Source organism: Hypanus sabinus, chromosome 20 (genome assembly GCF_030144855.1).
Source record: "Hypanus sabinus isolate sHypSab1 chromosome 20, sHypSab1.hap1, whole genome shotgun sequence".
Lineage (NCBI taxonomy): Eukaryota > Metazoa > Chordata > Chondrichthyes > Myliobatiformes > Dasyatidae > Hypanus > Hypanus sabinus.
This window is the reverse complement of record NC_082725.1, coordinates 17676612-17692960: the sequence shown is the minus strand read 5'-3', so window position 1 is coordinate 17692960 and position 16349 is coordinate 17676612. Positions and strand designations below refer to the sequence as shown.

General features: G+C 40.6%; 1 long non-coding RNA gene across 2 annotated transcripts in view; it reads right to left on the bottom strand.

The window, feature by feature from the left end:
- The window catches only part of LOC132378658 (uncharacterized), a 55469-nt gene that overhangs the window by 19937 nt on the left and 19183 nt on the right, over window positions 1–16349 (bottom strand). The window contains exon 1 of one of the 2 annotated variants that reach the window (XR_009507146.1): window positions 6881–7014. The exons of the other annotated variant lie outside the window; for it this stretch is intronic. This is a non-coding gene — a long non-coding RNA (uncharacterized LOC132378658). Of the gene's footprint in view, window positions 1–6880; window positions 7015–16349 lie in introns of those variants that run through there. 2 annotated transcript variants of the gene reach the window in all.

Genomic DNA, 16349 nt, shown 5'->3' with positions numbered 1-16349 from the left:
TATACCAGGAATGTTGGCGAGAAAGGAAATATGACTTTAAGGTTAATGATTTCACAGCTGAATTACCTCTTTATAACTACCACATAAAGATACAAGAAAAACAATTCTGAAGCTATTACAGTTTTTCCATTGAAATGCATTGAATCCATAACACTGTGTATTAAATCTGTAACTGTTATGACATCGACACAGCATTAAAGCAAAAGTCACATTTCTCTTCGAACGTCATTCGGTGACAGTACATCAGAGTGTAAACATCTTCAGTCTAATTCATTTCTTTCCAACCTTCTCTGATTGAAGTTGCAATTTTCTCCATAGCTGCATAGTACAAGAACTTATCAAAGCTCCGTCAGCATAACACACGCAGATATAACATCTATGAAGGAGTGACCATTTTCATAAACTTCCATCTAAAGGAAGGTATAATCACAAGAGAAATGATCAGGTTTAAAAGCATCCTATTTTAGCTGACAAAATAATTTGTCCCTTTTTAATATGTGCCCAATATGTTTGTCATTTATAATGCATAATTTTGTCAATAGTTTTACATGCAACTTGAGCTGTGTTGTAGGTATGTAAGTTCAACAGAACCCCTGTATGTTATACATGGATTAATTCTTGATGAAGACAGATATTGATGATGAGAACATTGAGGGCTCTGCAACTCATGTTCTTAGAATTATTTAACTATCCATCTATCTATTTTCACAGTTTGTCTTCTTTTGCACATTTATTGCTTGTCAGTCTTTGTTTGAGTCTAATTTTTCATTGTGTCTATTGTATTTGTCTGATTTCCTGTAAGCGCCTGCAACAAAATGTATCTCAAGATAGTATGTGGTGACATATATGTACTTTGATAATAAATTTACTTTGAACTTCGAATTTCCATCACCATCTTTTATGCCATGCAGTCAAACGAGGGAAAGAACATTTGAAGAGCTTTGATGTTGTGGTGTTTGCTGAGCTTGGCAATTAGCTTGCGGAGTTTCATCACCAGGTCGAGATGACTCCCTCAGGGCACAGTTGCTGATGTTTCTTTCTGGGAGTGTTGACACTTATTTGGCTCTTTAGGTGTTTGCAGATGGCATCTATATGGAAATACACACCACCTATGAACCCCACAGAGCCAAGAAAGTTGAGCCAATAGGTGAATTGAAGGGGTAGCCAATCAAGACTGAGGAAAGCAAACGGGGCCGGGGGGGGGGGGGGGAGAATTTGCTATATAAACGTGAGCATTCCCAAAGGGAAACACCAACAACTGTGCATTGAGGATGTCTCCTCGACTGGTGATAAGTCAACTTCAAGCTAATTGCCTCGCTTGGTGAACACCAGAACATCAAACACTTCAACCTGAGCTACCATTGTTCACCACTATTTGAAGATCTGGCGCAAAATTCATATTGTAGTCAGCAGCAGAGATTCCTGCCCTCCTATAAGATTCTGAGAAATGGATTACTACAGCAGACCTTTTAAGACACTGGAAAATGTACAGCCAATCTACAAAATCATTCAAATTCACTGAAAGCATGAGTGAACCAATATCAGCACCTTCTCCCAAGCCAACATCCCCACTATAGGTCCGTCCCCTCTAATGTACTCCCAATCCTCTATGATGCCTGGTGCTAGCCACCCAGGCAGTCAATTCGAAACTCTGTTGACTGATGTATTTGCTTGCATTTATTGTTTGCATGATTTCTTTTCTTTTCTCTCTCTGCACATTGGGTGTTTGATGATCTTTTTTTAATGAATTCTATTGGGTTTCTTTGTTTCGTGGCTGCCTGTTAGGAGACGAATTTCATGGCTGTATAATGTATACACACTTTGATAATAAATGTACTTTGAACTTCAAAGTTATCTAACAGATAGAGAAAAAAGACTCAGGATTATGCTCTTAAGTTCCTGAAAAGAAGATATAAAATTCCTATTGATTCCTGGGAAATTTTGACCCATGACAACAAAGCTGGGTGTTAGGGATGACATTGGGAGCCTTGAGGCTGTGCATTGGGGACACACTAGTGTACAGTATAAACAGGAGCATAGAAGGGAGAATGTGTAAGAACGCTCTGGAGCTGTGAGCAGTCTGAAGTGCCACCCTACCTCTCTATCGGAAACATTGTGATCTTATAGTATGATTTTTTAAATGTGCAACGCCTGCAAACTGGATTCAATTTTGCTGCTGTATGCAAGGAGCCTGTACGTTCTCCCTGTGACTGTGTGGGTTTCCCCTGGGTGCTCTGGTTTCCTCCCACTTTCCAAAATTCATACTGGTATCTTGGTGTCAGCAGCATGGGGACACGTTCAGCTGCCCCGGCACACGATCATTGAAGCAAAAGATGCTTTTCATGTTTCAACGTACACGTGGCAAATGAAACAAACCTTTAAGAAAATCTTAAACAAAATCTTTAAATTAAATCACCATTTTGAAAATCATTAAATCGTCACCGGTGATCTGAAGTTAAAAGGTTGGAAAATTTCATCAGCTTTAGCAGAATGAGTAGAAACGGAAACAGGTAAAGTTTCAAGTCAGAGAGCCATCTCAGAACTGAGAAAGTGTGGTCTTTCATCAGTTCTATTATGGTTATTCTATTATTGAGTAGCCCACAAGAAAATTAACCTCAGGGTTGTATATGGTGACAAATGTGCACTTTGACAATAAATTTACTATGAACTTTGAACTTTAAAAGGGAGAAACAAGTTGGTGTAGGTAGCAGAGAAGTTGGAGGGCAAGGTATGGAGCAGTGGAAATAATTCATGATCATTTTACCTTGTGTTAACTGTCATCATATCAAAGATTTCATTCAGCTCTCCCTTTGACTTTCCCAGTTCACATAAAAAACAAAGTTTTTCTTTAATCTTGCGATAATGTTAAAATATCTTTCTAAAGTCAAGACTTTAACTCTTCCAGTGTTTTAATATCTATCCTTTCACGTCATGGTCAGAATTCTCTGCAGCTCTCCGACTGAAGTCTAACCCTAGGTTTTATATATTTTGAACAACCTTTCTTTTGTATTCTGTACCTTCTCCTACAAAATTCCTACCATTCTGCTTGCCTCTTTTTTAATGACTATAGTTATTTATATTTATTAATAGCATATTTGAACATCATGGTTCTATTTCTCTTCTGCTTCATGTAGAACTTTACACTCACTTGCAGTATTGTTGGGTGCCACCTTAATCCTTACCCGGGAACTTGTGCAGAGCAAGAGGGTGAAAATTTCATCGTACTTCCAAATTTACCATATGTATTCCAGGAGGCTTGTACCAAAGAAGAAACTCATTTAGGCAAATGGATCTTTGTCAATGCAACTATAATTACTTGTGCTATCATACAGATTACTCTTCAGATTCTCAAGAACTAAACACAGAGGATAAAATATTGGTGATCATCAAATAAAGGACTAGTTTCATAGAACATGCTGGCCGCATCTTAAAAACATGAAAAGACGGTTCCCTTGCGCAGGTTAACTTTTTATCTCTCATTATAGCAAGTCCACAATACAGTGGTATTCCGATCACAGAGTTAATGCTATGCAATCTTGAATTGATTTTATCATGTCACTAGATACTTTTTAATTTTATCTTCATTTTATTTCCACATACATTCAGCTCCTGCAGTTTTCACTGATAGATTCAGCACTTGAAGTTCTCATTCACAAATCCAGCATCTGCCATTCGTATGCTCAAACCGAACACTTGCCCTTCTCATTCACTAATCCAGCACCTGCCACTCCTATTCAAACATCCAGCATCTGCCATTCCAAACCAAGTATCTAAACATCAGTTATATCCTTCATGATTTCAGCACCAGTCTTTCTGATTCACAAATCTAGCGTCTGCCTTTCTCATTCACAAAGTAAGGAATATTCAGAAGTTCTTCTGTGTCGTTAGGAAGAGTGTGCGCAGCTTTAAGTGTTGGTGCGAGATTCTTCTTAGAAACAGATATCTAAACTCCTTGTATGGTGTCAATTCCAAAAATGTTTCTTTCATGCAATATTATGTGACATGAAAATCATCCGTTTTTGGCTGTGTCACTTGCTGAAAACAGTTAATTGGTGAACGAACCTTTGTGTAGAAGCAGGCTGGATATTTGGATTAACTGTCTGGAGGTGAAATTTATTTGAGGGTGTGGATGTGGCAGACATTGCAACAAAGAGAGTGGATATGCTGGCTTGACACATATGGAATCGGGGTGATTTCTGCTCTGCAGAGGGAGCTCAAAGATGGCAATCAAAAAACTTGCCATCTGCGAAAGCAGACCAGAAAGAAACCTATAGTTTGTCCACTTCTTAATTTAGTGCTTTGGTATTGAACGTTGTATAAGAGTGGGGATGTTGCTAGGGTGAACTCCGATGATCAAGTTACAGCACAATTATGACACTGAATAAGACCATAAGACGTAGAAGCAGCATTGGGCCATTGAGTTATGGGAGAAGACAGGAGAATGGGGTTGAGAGGGATAAGTCCACCTCTTCTTTTCCATCATGGCTGATTTATTATTCCTTTCCATCCCACTCTCCTGCCTTCTCCCCATACCTTTTGACACCCTCCCTAATCAAGAACCTATAAAATTCCACTGTAAATCTAGCTAGCACCCCAACGCTCAGTGTAGTTCCTCTCAGTTAAATTCCTGATGTACACCCTGTACATTTATATCTCAGGTATCTAAATCCTATTTTTTTAGAATTAGCTAAGGGGAAAGGTACCATCATCATTTAGTTTCCATTCTCACAAAAGCATGATCTTATCCACTGCCTAATTTAATCGATGATTTATTATATTTTCTTTGGCAGTTAGTGAGCTGCAACTAAAACCGCACAATATGGTTTCACACTGATTTTTAGTCAGAATTAGTCCTCATGAAATCACTTGTCCAGTGTCATAATGAAAGTCAAGTCAACTCAAGTTTAAGTTTATTGTCATTCAGCTGTATACCGCCAAATGAAACAATGTTCCTCCAGAGCAAGGTGCACAACACAGTGCATCTAACTCACACACAACACACAAGGTAATAATACCACAAATAAATTAACAGATAATAAGGTGCATTTATGACACAAGTCAAAAAATAAACAGTATTTTCCACTGGTGCTTCATACGTGATGATACCTGGATGGTGGCAGTAGTCTCACCCCAGGGAAAGAAGCTGTTTGCTACCCTAACATTCTTTGTCCTACGGCTATGGTACCTCCTTCCTGATGGTGGCAGGGGGGAGGGGAGGGTTTGTGTTAAAAAGATTGTTGGAGTGATGGGAGGGATCATTGACAATGTTAAGGGCCCTCCATGTAAAGGGTTAAACACGATCAAAGATAGCATTGTCTCACCACTTTTCATAACATTTTTTTACCCTCAGAACAAATGGACATCAGGCAGGTGAGTGAAGCATGGGTTTCATTATTCTTTTCCCCTGCCCCCAGTAATTCCTGCTAACAAACAATAATTGGCCCCCAGATTCTCAGGATGAATGAATAGGTCACAGACCTTCTAACATCAATCAAATAAGCAAAAAAAAAAGAAGAAAAGGAAGAAGGCTCAGTGGGCCTAGTTAAGATTGTCTGATCCCGGACAGCATTTGTTAATCTTTATATTTGATGAGATGTGCCTGCATGTTTTCCCTCCTTTTGCAGGTGTCTACAGAACGTACCTTCTTATTGTTTGAAAAGACTTGCTCCTATGTAGTACATCCCTGATTATTCCTTGGTGTCATTAGTTTCTGACATCCAGATTTCTTTATCACTGGGATAATCCAGTGTTCTGACCCCAAAAAATCAATAAGGACAAGCCGCAGCCGTTTGTCAATGCCTGGTGAGGAAAAAAGATACAGAATATTCCCCACAATGCTATCCTTCATCCTTTCTTCATTATTTACATTTTTTTTGTATTAAATTTAGAAATATTTAGTAGCATTTTAATCATCCAGTCACATTTTCTCTTTTTATGTCTTTGATACCATATAGATAAACTTTCCAGATGATTGCACCAAACTGTGAATCTAATAATTGCATATCCTGGCTAATTTAATTCACAAAACTATTACTAATCCCTTGTATGCTATTTAAATGATCCCCTTGACTGCACATCATTTCTTTGGTTTAGAAAATCATCATGCTGTTCACTTCTATTTTCTTTTACAACAAAGCTTATTCTAATATTCCCAGTGCCTGACAACCAGTAAACCACACATAAAGAATTCAACATTTCATGTTGACTTCGATTGAGTGTTTCTTTTATGTCATTTTTGGAAGTTGTACATTTTAGAAAGCTATTAGAACCAAAATGACGTCTGATACTCACTTCAGTTTAAGCACCCTCATTCAGTCCATTGATAAACCCGTAAGTTTACTTTTAATCCAAAGCAGATTGTCTTACTCCAATGCTACTGAACTTAGCAAACTAACAATAAAAAGGCATAAGTGTTACTTTCTTCTTCTTGATTTTTGATATTTACCAAATTATACACTCAGTGGCCACCTTAATAGACATATCTGTACACCTGCTTGTTAATGCAAATATCTAATAAACCGATCATGTAGCGGCAACTCAATACATAAAAGCATGTAGCTATGGTGGAAAGGTTCAGTTGTTGTACAGACCAATCATCAGAATGGGGAAGAAATGTGACCTAAGTGACTTTGGACATGGAATGATTACTGGTGTCAGAAGGGATGGTTTGAGAATCCCAAAATTGCTGATCCACTTTCATGCACAACATTCTCCAGTGTTTTCAGAGAATAATCAAAAACAAGCAACCAAAGAGGAAAACATCCAGTGAGCAGCATTCTCTGGGCGAGAATGCCTTGTTAATGAGAGAGATCAGAGAAGAATGGCCAGGTGGGTTCAAGTTGACAGGAAGGCGACAGGCAATCGGATAAGCAAGCCTTACCACAGTGGTGTGCCGAAGGTCATCTCTGAACACAAAACACCTCAAACCTTGAAGTGGATGGACTACAGCAGCAGAAGGCCACGAACATACACTCAGTAGCCACTTTGTTAGGTACAGGTGGCACCTAATAAAATGGCTACTGAGGTGTAGGTTTCTCTAATGTGAAATGCAGCGTGGTATTAGATAATCAGTGACAGAGGCAAACTGCATTGCAAATGGTAGAGGTAAAATGAGAGCCACGTCAGATAAGAGCATTCTCTGTCCAGATTTAAGTCATGAACTTGTAAGGCACATCTTGCTCAGTGACCCATATTTAATTATAGGCTTTCAAAACCGGGAGCTCAGCATCCCAGCAGCTTTCTTTAAGTCTTTCAATCTTTAAAGCCACACACAGCAAAAACATTTTAGATGCCAACAAAATGTGTCAGTGATTTTTATGTATTTCCTGGTTTACCATATGGCTCCCTCTGCAATGATTAACCAAGATTCCTTTTGGGTAGGTGACATTCGCCTGGAATTCTGTAACGAGCTGAAATATGGGTGGAGCAGAACTTCAGCAGCAAAGAAAACTGGTAAAATTAAAATTAAAATTTAAACACTGGAGTCCAGGGAAGTTTATTTCCACATCACAATGGGTTCCTAAACCAGAGGGGCATCAGTATATTGGAAGTTAATGTCCTGATCGTCAAATTCTGAGTGTTCTGAAATTCAAATTTGTTTTTAAGATTTTTAAGAGATCAGAATCAGAATCTGATTTAATATCTCTGGCATGTGTCATGAAATTTGTTGCTTTTGCGGCAGCAGTACAATGCAATACATAATATAGAGAAAAAAACTATGAATTACAGTATATATAAATAATACAATATATATGTATATTAAATAGTTAAAATAAATAAGTAGTGCAAATATAGAAATAAAAAATAGAAATATAAAAAAGTAGTGAGGTAGTGTTCAAGGGTTCAATGTCCATTCAGAAATCGGATGGCAGAGGGGAAGAAGCTGCTCAAGAATCATTGAGTGTGTATCTTCAGGCTTCTGTCCCTCCATTCTGATGGTTGCAATGAGATCAAGGCATAACCTGGGTGATGGGAGTCCTTAATGATGGACACCTCCTTTCTGAGGCTTCACTCCTTGAAGATGTCCTGGATAAAACGGAGGCTAGTGCTCATGATGGAGTTGATAAGTTTACAACTCTCTGGAGTTTACTTTGATCTTGTGCAGTGGTAGCCCCCACCCCACCATACCAGACGGTGATGCTGCCAATTTGAATGCTCTCCACAGTACATCTGTAAAAATCTTAGAGTATTTTTGGAGACATACCAAATCTTCTCAAACACCCAATGAAATACAGCTGCTGTCTTGCCTTCTTTATAACTGCATCGATATTTTGGGCACAGGTTAGATCCTCAGAGATATTGACGCCCAGGAATTTGAAATTGCTCACTGTCTCCACTTCTGATCCCTCTTCGAGGACTAGTGTGTTCTCCCTTTTCTTACCCTTTCTGAAGAACACTATCAGTTCTTTGGTCTTACTTACTTTGAGTGCAAGGTTGTTGTTATGACACAACTCATCTAGCTGATATATCTCACTCCTGTACTCCCTCTTGTCACCATTTGAAATTCTGGCAACAATGATTGTATTGTCAGCAAATTTATAGATAGCATTTGAGCTATTTACCTTACTGTTTATAAGTACAAAGTTAAGAATGTATGTGTTCTAAGAAACTTCTGGATTCCATAAGTTTGTTGGTTGTTTTCATTTGTTGAGGATGGAGTAATCTTCATCCTGCCCAAATTTCCTGTCTGCTTGGATTAATGGGAAGGAGAATCAGCATTTAGTTCATGGAATCCTAGGCTAGCTGTATGCTTTCAATGGGAAATTTATCCTTCATCTGGTTGTCTGCTGTTTACAGTGATGAAAAAGTACAACGACACATTAAAAATGTACGTATTTTGTGGCATGAGTTATCATGCTGAGATAGTATTTAAACTGCTGAGTGTTCCTAATCCTCCATCTCTACCCCACCAACAACAAACCCACAAACCTCCAAAGAGAAACTTAGCATATGAGTGCACCTGGAGTGAAAGAATTGGAATTAAAGATGTCAGTGTGGGGTGTGGCTTGTCCATGAAATTCTAAACCGAACAATTGCAGAAACAAAAGCAGCAATGCTCCTTTAAGCAGACAGATGATGTGTGTTTTGTAAAGCGAGTGACATGGGCAACTTCACTCACCACAAACTTGATTCCACAACCTGTAGACCCAGTTTTAAGGACTCTATAAATCATATTCTCAGTATTATTTACATTCTTATTTGCATAGTTTGTCTGCTTTTGCACATTGGTTGTTTGTCAGTCTTTGTTTATGAATAGTTTTTCATAAATTTTAATGTATTTCTTTAATTTCCTGTATGTGCCTGAAAGAAAATGAATAACAAGGTAGTACATACTTCAGAAATAAATTTACTTTGACTTGGAATACAACTGTGGTGATGAAGCCTATTCATTAATAGCCTCAGTGGAAGTTGATGTAGTTTCTGTAACTCACAACTGAATTTTGATAACAGACCATGGTTTTCTTCACTTACCTTTTTTTTAGAAAGTATTCTTTCCTCCTCCAGTGTAATTAGTTTGTCATTATTTAATAACATTGAAAATAAAACATACCCCATAGTAAAGGATTTATAGTTTGTACACAGTCTGAATAATTTTTTGTTCATACCATACACAAGGTATCTATTTCAGATTTTCCTGCTTCATATCTGATTAATTGCTTTTTTCCCAGTAAGTATACAGATTGTTCTCTTATTAGAATATTTTGATCAGAGGATTTAAATGCCATTTACTTTCTGGTGGTTTAATAGTTCCTGTAAGAGGACCACAACCTTGTCATGGTTTCGGAGGCTTATGTGCCTCAATGACGCAGAGAGTGATGTTGGCTGGAGTCAGCTCTTGATAGGGTCACCCATGCCCAACAGGTCAAAGGGTGGAAGCCAGACTAAGAGTGGTCTACCGGTTCTCCAGGTTTTGGGGTTCAGCTCAGGGATAGCTACACTGACTGGTCAGGCAAACCTGTTACGGAAACAGCAGTGAAGAATCCTCCGACATCTGAGTGTGAGGGTATTCCTGACTCTCCAACCAGGATGGATACAGACAGACAGACATACTTTATTGATCCCGAGGGAAATTGGGTTTCGTTACAGCTGCACCAACCAAGAATAGTGAAGAAATATAGCAATATAAAACCATAAATAATTAAATAATGATAATAAGTTAATCATGCCAAATGGAGATAAGTCCAGGACTAGCCTATTGACTCAGGGTGTCCGACACTCCGAGGGAGGAGTTGTAAAGTTTGATGGCCACAGGTAAGGAATGACTTCCTATGACGCTCAGTGTTACATCTCAGAGGATAGTAGTGAAAACAAAGAGGAGGCAATTGACACGATGAAGGAAGACTTGAACACCATCGGAGATGGAGGACCTTCAGTGCTGCCCTAAATGTCGGTGGCTTAATGGGCAGTAAGTAAGTAAGTTTAACAGTAAATGTAAAATATGTCATAAGGGCTAAGATAAAATGTTCACGAGCCTGAGAGGCAAACTGGCAACAAGAAGTTCAGAAATTGGTATTGGTTTATTATAGTCATATGTACCAAGATAGAGTGAAAAGCCTGTCTTGCTTACTGTTTATACAGATCAAATCATTGCACAGTGCATTGAGCTAGAACAAGGTAAAACAATAACAATGCAGAATTAAATGTCATAAAATAATTATAACTGTATTGGTTAAGGTGACAAAAAGCATTAGTCTTTAGTTACTTACACACCAAAATGTTCATGGAAATGGATAATGGAAGTAACTTTACTTTAATTGATGACATCGACTCAGGCCTGAGAGGCCAGCGTCGGGCATTTTCATGCCCTACAAGGCACGGAATGAAAGACTGTGTGGTGCGCCACTCCGCACACAGACATTCCGCAGTATTTTTCTTCATTTTACGAGGTCCAGTTGCAGGGTCAGCACCCGGCGCGGATGGAAAGTGCACTCGGGAGCGGCCCGACTGGATTCAAACCTGGGAACCTCCATTCCGGAGTCCGGCGCTGATGTCACTGTGCCACCAGCCGATCAACTAGTTGTGCATAATTAATATATCTGGACAATTCAGAGAGGATATACAGCTTAAAGAGAACATATATTGGAAGTAAGTGCAAGTGAGTGCTATTTAGTAAGTTATTTCACACATTGCACTGATTACTTAATATGCAGTCTTCTTAAATAAAGATGTAGCTATAAACTCTGATGATTCTAATTAGAGGAGAAATTATTGCCCTGCTGAACTTGCTTGGGAAATAAAACCCTTCTATGATCTTGTTAAGAATAACATCATGCTCAAAGCTGCTATTTTATTTGGCAACACATATGGCAGTTATTTCAATTTATGTGCTGGGTTATTGTGATAGATTTCAATGTGAAACCCACTGGGAAGCAAGCTACCTTTCATCGCTTGGTGCAGTTTACAAAGTAACAAAGATGAAAGTACGGTGCTAAACTGAAAAGGCTTGGTTGCAGGAGGATTTTATCCCCGTATGTTCCTCCCATCGAGAGCAGGCAAGCAGAATTGTGCATGTGAAACACATTCAAGAGCAGAAGCCTGAAGTTCTGCTGCCCTCTTGCGCTGCCATCGTCTTAGATGGAGAAGAGCCTGGGATGAATTATTTCAATCTAATGTTCAAAAGTTAGCAAGTAATTGCTCTTGGATTTTCTAGAGAAACAAAAATTGTTCGATAACATGCCAGCCTGCCTCAATGAATTATTTCCCATGTATTGTTTTTGAGTTACTGCAGCAGCAAGAAGATATATGGACTAAACTAGAGTAAAACACACACAAAATGCTGAAGGAACTCATCAGGTCAGGCAGCAGTTATGGAGAGGAATAAACAGTTGACATTTGGGCCGAGACCCTTCATCCAGAGTCTTAGTGAAGGAACTCGGTCTGAGTGTAAGCTGTCTGCGAAATATGGAGAGGGGCAGGGAGTGCAGCAGGTACAGGCTGAGTATGAGGTGGGTGAATAGGCCGAGCGAAGTGAGGGCATGGAGGCAACGGGCAGCAGGGAGAGGCAGATACACCAGACTCAGTGCAGGAGGGAGCCCAAGCGGACCTGAAAGGAACATGGCAGAATGGCGCTCAGGTGGCGCCACAAGGGTGTTGGCCAAATGGATCACGTAGGGCGAACCAGAAGCAGAGCACCTAACAACCCAGAAATGTGCAGTTGTAATCGGGCACGGGGCTGAATCGTGGTGGCAGGCTGACTGGAAGCTGTCTGCAAAATGTGAAGAGAGACGGGGTGAGGAGGCAGTGCACCATGCAGGGGCAAATATAAATAAACTGAGAAGGCAGAGCGAAGCAAGGGCAAAGCGCGCAGACGGTGCAGATCTGCTGGGGGGGGTCCTGAAAGGAACACAGCAGGAGAAAATCTGCAGACATTGGAAATCCAAGCATCAGATATGAAGTACCGGAGGAAGTCAGCAGGCCAGGCAGCATCTGTGGGAAAAAGTACAGTTGACGTCGCAACGTAGCACAACTGTAGAAGTCATTAGAAGATGGCTTTCCCAATGGGAATGTGGAATGATCATAAAATTCTGGCCTTTTCCGTATGAAAAAAATCAAATCATTGAATAAAAGTGGACGTGAATTCCCTTTCCATCTTCCTTTCTCACATTGCTGATCATCACAGCATTCCATTAACCCCACTGAAGGATGCAGGACCAAAGCAATTTGACGTCGCAAACCAGAGAATTATCATTAATCAAGGCAAAATTATGCCAACATTAACTACTTCCCTGATGTATATCTTTATTGTTTTCTTTCTGTATGTCTTTGCCCATCCCACTGCCTAGCAGTACATCCCAAATGCTGCAGATTAGGAGGCTGTTGACTTCCATCGGAGGAGGCTTAGGAAAGTGGAAGATGACCTGATGCAGCTCCAGGTTTTGGTGACCCTGCATTGGGCTGCACCAACTGGTCTGTGCTCTGCATTGCTGCTGCCACTACTTCCGGGCATCACACTAGCATTCCTGGCTACTGCAGAAGCGTGCTCGCCCTGCCCTGTGATTATCTAAACGCCACTGGACAAAGCTGCTCAGAGAGCTCATGTCTCTCTGAGACAGCATGGCAGATATCTGAGCTTCCACAGCAGCACTCAGTTATCGGGATACTTCCTTTTAAATAACAGAAGGTGAGAAATCATCTTCTATAATACATGCTGAAATGAAGCTGTTCAGCTCTTGCATGTTAGAAAGGATAGTCTCCAACTTTTGCACAAAGCCTAAACTTCTTTGCTCCTCAAAATTTTATAGATGACTTTTAGTCAGAACTGAGAATGCTCCAAATATCTCAATATGTACACCGATTAGGCTTCAGCTGTGCAGCTTCTTCATAGAACTTAATTTAGTCACTGTAGAAGAATTGATGGTGACCTTACCCTTTGCAGAACCAGTATCGTGGAGACCCTTTACCTTTGCCCTGCTCTCTAGCCACTCAGAGTTTGATGATGAACAAAAGCCAGATTGTATCTTTAAATTGCCCAGCATAAGAACATTAGCTGAAAGTAGGAAGTTTCAGATAGAATGACAGGGTGCTATCTTCACTGCAAAATTTGCTTGGGCCAATGCTTGGCCAGTTGGGAGTACTTGGCGGGTCTGAAACTGGAAAGATGAATGGTCAGGATCACAGTGAGAGAAGACATTCAGGAAGTTTCTGGTAATTTCTCCTCCATTGCTCCTCGTTATTTTCCATTTCCCATTCTGCTTAATCTCTCACTCCCTCTCTTCTTCTCACCTGTCCCCTACCTCCCTTTGGTTTCCCTCCTCCTTCAATTTCTTCCATTGTCCACTGTCCTCTCCTATTAGACTCCTTCTTCTTCAGCCTGTTAACTCTTCCATCTATCCCCTCCTAGCTTCTTACTTCAATCCGACCCCCACCCACCCATCTTCCCTCTCACATGGTTTCACAGGCCAGCTATACACTTACCCACCCTCCAGCTTCTTATTCTGGCTTCTGCTGCTTTGTTTTCCAGTCCGAGGCCCAAAATTGCCCTCCATGGATGCTGCCTGACTTGCTGAGTTCCAAAGTATTTCGTGTGTGTGGCTCAAGATTTCAAGCATCTACGGAATCTCTTGTGCTTAAGCGAAGTGTCTCTCTGCTTCTTCTGGCTTGGACTTGAGAAGGAGGATTAGATCTGAGAATAACATCAAGAGTTCTCTGTGCTGCCACTGACTGACTGGCGAAGGCCAGCCACCTGTCCCTATCATAGTGAATCTCTGTGTGCGCTCTTTGCCTCTGACTGGTTTATACCCCACCTTCTCCTGCAAGAGAGATAGAAGTATTACTGTTGTCATGGAATGACTTAATATTAGACAGCGCGAGGTGTGAGTGTGAGAACTAGAGTATTAGTAACGGTGTGGGAACATGTTGGAACATGTCTATTGGGCAGATGTTGGGAGACTGAGAACTGACATTGCTTATGCTGATACTGAGCAAACAGATGAGATCACTAGAGTGTGGAGTGACTACTTATGAGAGTATTTGATCTAATTGTCAAGCAGAGTTGCATCTGAAATCAAGTTGACAACTCTCGGAACTGTTCTGCTTCAGCTTCATCTAAGCTCTTTGAATTGCAAAGTTCCCGCTTCAGCCTTCATTTGTAGCCAGTGCTGAGGCACCAAGTATTGCTTCTTGCAAACTATTTCAAATGTTGGTGGGTGCTACTGAAATTGAATGCAAATAAATGTTGAGGAAATAAGAAGTTAGCGCCACCTGGATATTGAGATCAGAAGAAAGAGCTGAGAATGAATCTTGTGTATATTCCGGGATCGGAGAAAGAAATGGTACAGAATTGGAACGCGATGTAGTGATGTGGTTATCACAACACTTTACTGTGCCAGTGATCCAGCTTCAAATCTGCTGCTGTTTGTAAGGATTTTTTACATCCTCGCTGTGGCTATGTGGGATTTCTCTGGGTGCTTTGGCTTCCTCCCTCCCACATGCCAAAGACATAAGGGTCAGGGTGGTAAAATGTGGACATGCTATGTTGGTGCCAGAAACATGGTGACACCTGTGGGCTGCCCCCAGTGCATCTGCAGACTGTGTTGGTTCTTGAGGAGAATGACGCATTTCTCCGTATGTTCTGATGTATACATGACATTTTTGCTGGTGGGGGGGGGGGAATGGAGGTGTTGTTGCTTTTGCTGCTGCTTCTGTTTGGGAGGGGGAGCTGGGGGGACTTTGGGGTTCTAACATTTAACTGTCATCCATTCTTTGGGGGCACTCCTCTGTTTTTGTGGATGTTTGCGAAGAAAAAGAATTTCAGGATGTTTATTGTATACATTTCTCTGATGATAAATTTACCTTTGAAACTCTAAAACCTTTGAATAAAGCTAACCTTTAATGCTGATTACATGTACACCATAAATGCAATGGAAGTTTTCAAAGGCTTCTCAGTACCTCTTGCACCCCCTCCCATTATGTTATTATGTTGCAGAACTGAGTGCTGATTGCTCTAGGCCACATGGGAGATGACAAAGGTTCCATGTAACTGAAGCACAATCTCCTCCCATTGTCTGCCATCATGATTGATGTAAGGGGCTGATCTGGAGTATTATTTTACGTAAAAATGTAGGAGTAAGTTAAAGAATACAATTCAAATACATAACATCTCGGTTGTTGGCAATGTGGCAAAGTGTTTAGAAAGAACTCAGAATCACTACAGTTCATCTGTTAAAAAGGCTGCTTGTAAAAAAGGCACAACAAAGACTCTCCTTCCTCAGAAAGCTGAAACAGGCCAAACTCCCACAAAAGCTGTTGTAAAAACTTCTACAGAAGCACAATTGAAACCATCCTGACCAACAGCGCCACAGTATGGTATGCCAGCTGCACAGCCGCTGAGCGACAAGACCTGCATCGCGTGGTGAAGGCGGCCCAGCGAATTGCCAGGACTGGACACCATCTATTCCAGCAGACTCAGGAGGAAAGCAATCAGCATAACCAGCACACCCCGGCCACTCCCTGTTTGACCCGCTGCCGTCAGCAAAAGGTTCAGGACACTAAAAGCCAGAACAAATAGACTGAGGAACAGCTTCTACCCCAGAGCTGTGGCCTCCATCACACCACTCCCACAGAACAATGACTGAAACAGTGAGCACACACTTGCACACACAAGGACTCAAATATTTGCACTAATGGCACTTTGTGCGTTACTGTGATATTCTGGTGGTGCTGCAACTTAATTTCTGCTACTTATCTGTTTAATACTGTTTTTCTATTACTGTCTTGTTTTTATCTACCGCTTTATTTAATTGCCTGATAAGAAGCCAAACAGAGTTTCATTGTCTCTATGTATAATGACAACAAAGATCATTCATTCATTCAGTAACATGGTTCCAATATTCCATTGGAATATTCCAACA